The sequence below is a fragment of the Capsicum annuum genome, chromosome 7 (assembly GCF_002878395.1).
Source record: "Capsicum annuum cultivar UCD-10X-F1 chromosome 7, UCD10Xv1.1, whole genome shotgun sequence".
In the NCBI taxonomy this organism is placed as follows: Eukaryota; Viridiplantae; Streptophyta; class Magnoliopsida; order Solanales; family Solanaceae; genus Capsicum; species Capsicum annuum.
In genome coordinates, this window is record NC_061117.1 from 3,116,295 (window position 1) to 3,122,630 (window position 6,336).

The 6,336-nt window shown below is 37.0% G+C and overlaps 1 protein-coding gene across 2 annotated transcripts in view; it reads left to right on the forward strand.

Moving 5' to 3' along the window:
- The first annotated feature begins 232 nt into the window (after positions 1-232).
- Positions 233-6,336, forward strand: part of LOC124899989 (putative late blight resistance protein homolog R1B-16) — a 13,540-nt gene continuing 7,436 nt past the window's right edge. Inside the window, exons 1-2 of one of the 2 annotated variants that reach the window (XR_007057529.1) lie at positions 233-2,716; positions 3,472-6,203. The gene's annotated coding sequence lies outside the window, so the exon portion shown is untranslated. Of the gene's footprint in view, positions 2,717-3,471; positions 6,204-6,336 lie in introns of those variants that run through there. The other variant, XM_047415121.1, reaches the window with a different exon arrangement.

Consider the following 6,336-nt stretch of genomic DNA (forward strand, 5'->3'; position numbering starts at 1 on the left):
CTCGCTCTCTTTAAGGAGATTCAAGCCCACTGCAACAATTGTTTCTCCGATCTAAGAGTAATACTCTTTAACTTGTCCCCTCCAAGAAACAACAGTCTACTAACAATAACTCAATACTCTGGACAAGAATTGAATTCAAAGCTCCACAAAAATAACACCTCTCTTCAACTAATAAACTCTCTTATTTTTTTAATTTTGTGATTTGTTTTTACTCTTATATTATTATTCCGCTCCTTATTAGAGAAGTGTGGCTGTTATTAACTATATTTATTTACCTTTTGTTACTATCTTTATTTAACTCTTGTTATTAGTTGTTATAGTTTGAATAAGTCTCTGATGGTTGGAGTATATTTAGGAATAGTTAGTTAGTTGTAGATAGTGTGCAGATAGTGGCCTACACTTTAGGTGTAGATGCACAACTAAACATGGGCATCAACTCATGGGACATCTTGATGGAACCACAATTTCTCCATCACCTACTATTACCCAAAGTGATCTTACTGTACCAAATCCTAGTTATCAGATCTAGTTCTCTCAGGATCAATTGATCCAACAAGCAATGATGGCATCGGCCGATCCTATAATTGCTCCAACGGTTGCAGAAGCACCATCTGCTAACAAAGCGTGGGAACTCCTTCACACAGCCTACGCCAATAAAATACATACTCGCATCTTCAACTTATGAGATCAATTGCAAAACACCAAGAAGACTTCCAAAACCATTGCAGAATACTTGCAGAAGGTTCGTTCCCTCTCCAATGCTCTTAAAGTTGTTGGTTCACCTGTCAATGATGATGAACTTGTTGTCAAAATTTTAAGTGTCCTTGGCCCTGAGTATCATGAAATCTCTGCGGAGATACGAGCACTAGACTCTCCTTTGAGCTTTGAAGAATTATTTTACAAGCTCACAGATCATGAGCTCTTCCTAAAATATCAAGATCTAGAAAAACCATCTATGATCACAGCTGCTATTGCTCAGAAGTCCCACACACCTCCGCAATTCAACAGGAATAATCCTCGTTTCAATAACCAGCCGTGGAAACCATCTCAGTCTCGACAATGGAATTCCAACAATCAGCAATCAAATTCCAATAATCTGCAATCGAATTCCAACAATTAGCAAAGCAGGCGACAAACTAAGCAATCTATCAAATGTCAATTGTGCCACAGTTTTGGTCACACGGCAGATGTTTGTCGCTTCAAGTCACACAATCACTTTGAAGCTAAGGCTAACTTTGTATTTAGGTAGCAATCATCCGGAAACTCTTGAGTTTTAGACTCTGGAGCAACTCACCATGTCACTGCCAAACCTCATAACCTTGAAGAGTATACAGGAATTGAAGAAATCTCTATGGGTGGCGATAAAACCATTCCCATTATTTATACTGGTTCAACTCTAATTCAGGCATCTAAATCTGCTTTTAAGCTTTCTAACACACTTTGTGCTTTATTAATAAAAAAAAATCTCATCTCTGTTGCTAAGTTTTGCCAAGATAACCTCATGTCTATTGAATTTTTTCCTTTTACTTTTGTTGTGAAGGACTTGCATACTCTGAAGCCGTTGGTACAAGGCTGGAACAAAAATGGACTGTATGAGTGGCTATGTTTGCCATCCAGGAAACCCTCAATTCACCTTGCCTCCATAAAAGCCCCACTTCAACTTTGGCATTGTCGATTGAGTCATCCCCACTCTAGATTTTAAATTTATTTTGAGAAAATTTTCCTTACCAGTTGTTGCTAGCAAAGAAACATTTGAACTTTTGTAATGCTTGTTCTTCTAATAAAGTACATCGTTTGCTATTCCACCGACTCACTTTGTCCAGTAGTGTTCCTCTTCAGATTATCTTTAGTGATTTATGAGGACCATCGCCCATTTTATCACTTGACAAAAAGTTGTATTATTGCATTTTTGTTGATCAGTATAACAAATATACTTGGTTATACACTTAAAAATAAAAGTGAGGTTGCGTCAATATTTCCAACGTTTCATCCTTTAGTAGAAAATTTTTTCAAAACAAAAATTTCCTCAATCTATATAGGTGAAGGGGGTGAGTTCATCGGTCTTCAGCCCTATCTTAAAAAATATGATATTGAACACTTAATTTCTCTTCCCTACACTCCACAACGTGTTGCCATAGCTGAACGCCGATATCGCCATATTCTTGAAACTGCTAAAACCCTTCTTCATGAAGCATCTTTACCCTCTGAACTTTGGTCTTTTACATGTCAATATGCAGTCTACCTTATTAACCGACTTCCTACTCCCATCCTTAATAATGAGTCACCCTACCAAAAATTATTTGGTCGATCTCTTGACTATCACACCCTAAAATTTTTTGGTTGTCTTTGTTACCCATGGTTTAAACCTTATACCAAAATAAACTTGAACCCCGGTCCACCCCATGTGTGTATTTAGGTATCTCTCAGACTGACCATGCTCACATGTGCTTTGACCCTGTCCAGTCTAAAATTTTCATAAGTCGTGATGTTTAATACTTTGAAAAAGAATTTCCTTTTAAACAATTGTTCATCCATTTTAAAAAATATACTTCTCAATTAAGTTGGGAAGTCATTGATTCCAAAGAGGACAGTCCAACAATAATTCAAACCACTCCTCTCTATTCCATCCCTTATTCCACTCCAAGTAACACCTATTTCCCTGGCAATGCTCACTCCAACAACAATGATCAAGTACCAGCAGCTCTAGAGTTATCAGGTAATACACCTCTCCCTGTTCCTACTTCTAATCCACTTCCTGTCCCTCCTCCTCCTGCGCATAACACTGCTACACATAAGTCTTTACTCACATACTAGAGATGAAAAACCATAAACCGGAAATCCCACCAACCAATCCCAACCACCAGTGAAGCCACTCCTTCACCCTTGCCACCCTTCAAATCCCACAAACCAATTACTTGATCCTTTTCCTTCAATACCTGCTTCCCTGATTCCACCGCTATCTTCAAATCGTATTATAACTCAGTCCCAAAATAGTATCTTCAATACGAAAAGAAAACTTTCTTTTCTGACCCATTTGACCCCTACACCTGTAACTTTCAAACAGGTTGATAAACATGAAGAGTGGAGAAAAACAATGAAAGCAGAATATGATGCTTTAATTAAAAATAAGACTTGGGAACTTGTGCCGCGAAACATGTCAACAAATTTTGTGGATTAAAAATGGTTGTATAGGATCAAGAGAAAAATAGATGGTTCTATAGATCAGTTCAAAGCTTGTATAGTTGCAAAAGGGTTCACGCAGCGTCCTGACTTAGATTTTCATGAGACATTCAGTCTTGTTGTCAAACTGACAACCATAAGATTGGTGTTATCTATAGATGTGCAACACAATTGACCAATCCATCAGCTTGATGTCAATAATGTTTTCCTACAAGGATAATTGGATGTAGAAGTCTTTATGTCTCAACCCGGTGGCTTTATTAATCCCCAGTTTCCAACTCTTGTCTGCAGACTGAAGAAGGCTATCTATGGCTTTCAACAAGCCCCACCGGCTTGGTATAATGCTCTGCGTGAACATCTGCTGAAAATGCACTTTGTCAAAACAGAATCTGACACCTCTTTATTTGTATGGAAGCATCTGGCTGTAACCATTTATGTGCTTGTCTATGTTGACGACATCATAATCACTGGAAACCATCCACACATGATTAAATTTGTCATCAATTCCTTGGCAGAAAGATTTTCGTTGAAGGATCTTGGCTATTTAAACTACTTCTTGGGTGTTGATGTGAAGCAAGTGCCGGATGGTCTCATTCTTTCTCAATCAAAATACATTTTGGAAATTCTTTCTGAACTAGATATGGACAATTGTAAAGGTGTTTCCACTCTCATGTGTTCCAGCGTACCCCTTTGGGTAGCTGATGGTTCGCCACTAACTGATGCCATGCGTCACCGGGGTACCCTTGGCAAATTGTAGTCTCTGTCTCTCACTCGGCCTGACATATTTCATGCAGTAAATAAATTATCACAATTTATGCATACTCCTACTGATGAACATTAGAAAACAGTTAAAAGAGTACTACGATATCTAAAAGAAACTGCAAGTTCAGGACTTCGCATTCTTCGCAGCTCTGACTCCAATTTGTATATGTATGCTGATGCCGACTGGGCTGGCGATCCAAATAACAGAATCTCTACATCAGGTTACATACTTTTCTTTGGACCAAATCCAGTTAGTTGGTCGTCCAGAAAGCAACGTGTAGTGGCACGCTCGTCCACTGAGGCAGAGTACAAATCAGTAGCCAATGCACTTACAGAGATCAGATGGGTGCGAAACTTACTTCATGAGTTACATGTCACCATTCCGAAGACGCCAACAATCTACTGTGACAAAGTTGGAGTAACTTATTTATCTCACTACCCAGTGTTCCATACTCGTATGAAACATGTTGCTGTAGATTTCGCATATGTCCGTGATCAGGTTCACGCTCATCAAGTTCATGTTACTCATACTCATGCTTCTGATCAACTTGCTGATACCTTCACCAAGTCACTGCCTAAATCAAACCTTATTAGATGTCGTTCCAAGTTAGGTATTGTTGCACCTTATCCAACTTGAGGGGGTGCATTAACTATCTTTATTTACCTTTTGTTACTACCTTTATTTAACTCTTGTTATTAGTTGTTATAGTTTGAATAATTCTCTGATGGTTGGAGTATATTTAGGAATAGTTAGTTAGTTATAGATAGTGTGCAGATAGTGACCTGCACTTTAGGTGTAGTTAGTTGTATATTCTGTATTTTAAAGCTTGCTTCCAGAGTTAATGTATCATCCTTTTGATCTCCTTCTCTGAATCTTTATAGCTGTCTCTTATTTGTAGCAAAAGAACATATGCCAATATTGACACTGCAGCCTGACATATTTGAATAAAAAAAGCAACCTTTTTTGAAAAAGTTAAAGTACCTAAATAGTAGCCTCAATTGTTTATCTTTTTTTATTTTCATTGTAGCAACCAACTTTGACTACCAATAAAGTTGTCCACAAAATATTGTAAGAACAAGTGGAATGGTGATGGAGCCAACAATGTCAATAAATAATAAATATTGTAACTTTCACAAGTCTTAAAATAGACTATTATAATAATAATTTGACATTAATAATATTATTAAAATGCCACTAATCCATCAGAAATTAATTAAAGCACCCAACTATCTTCTGGTCGGGTGCTTTTTTAAATCTTATATCAGATTTTATAAATTTTTATATAATTATACCTAATCTGCATCGCCTTGCCTTCCGGTTGTGATGGTGCTGGTAGTGTTGTGGTTGCTAGTGGTGGTGGCGGTGCAGCAGTGGCGATGGAGAAAGAGGAGGTATAAAAGGTTGAAGAGAAAGAAGAGCCTGAAGATGAAGACTTTAATTTGGATCTCTTTGCTTAGATCAACAATTTAAGTTTTATGCACTGCGCATGCAATTATTACTTTTATGTTTTACTATCGAATTGGATTTGGAGTTGATGTTTGTTTACTCTTTTGGATTAAAAGTCTATATTTTAGTTTAGTTTTCTTTTATATAATGCTTAGTAATATTTGTAGTATTTGGTTTATGTTAAGTTTATATTATGTTCATCATGCATGGCCTTCTACAAAGAGATTCATTTTTACACGTAATATATTTTTTTTGGACAGGTTACACAGTTTGTGTTTAATAGGGATGCATTTATTAAATTTATAAGCGTCTCAAAATAGTAAGGTTGTCCATCTTATAAGAAAGTAAGGTTGTCCATCTTATAAGAAAATTTTTCATTTGTACACCTAAAAGATAAGAAAAGATGGTATCATGCACCACTATGGGTTGTGGTGCAGTGGTGAAGCTGCTTCACCCTTAACCAGAGGTCTCGCATCTGAGCCTTGAATATGGAGAAAATTCTTTTTGGAGCGTTGCCCCCTTAATGGGCTCTGCAACACGCAATCCGAATTAGTTGGAGCTCCAATGCAGACACCAAACACCGAATGAAAAAAAAAACAAAAACAAAGTATCCTACAAATAAAATTGGAAGTGAGTTGAACTAATTTGGAGTCAAAATTCAAAGCTACATTGTATATCACTACTATATACATCACACAGATATGGAAAACATACACTGATATACATCTCTTCTTCCGTACAAAGTCCACCCAGAAACGCTATTTGAGTCAACATTCATCCTCGTCCACATGCTTCATTTTTGTATAGTAAAGAGGTAATTCTCCTTATCTCTTTCTGATCTTTACATTGTTCTTGCACTTGACATTCATTTGATTCTTCTTCTTGTTATGTTGTCAAAGGTTGCTTCTTTATGATCTCTTAAGTGTTCTTGTACTTGGGATTCATTC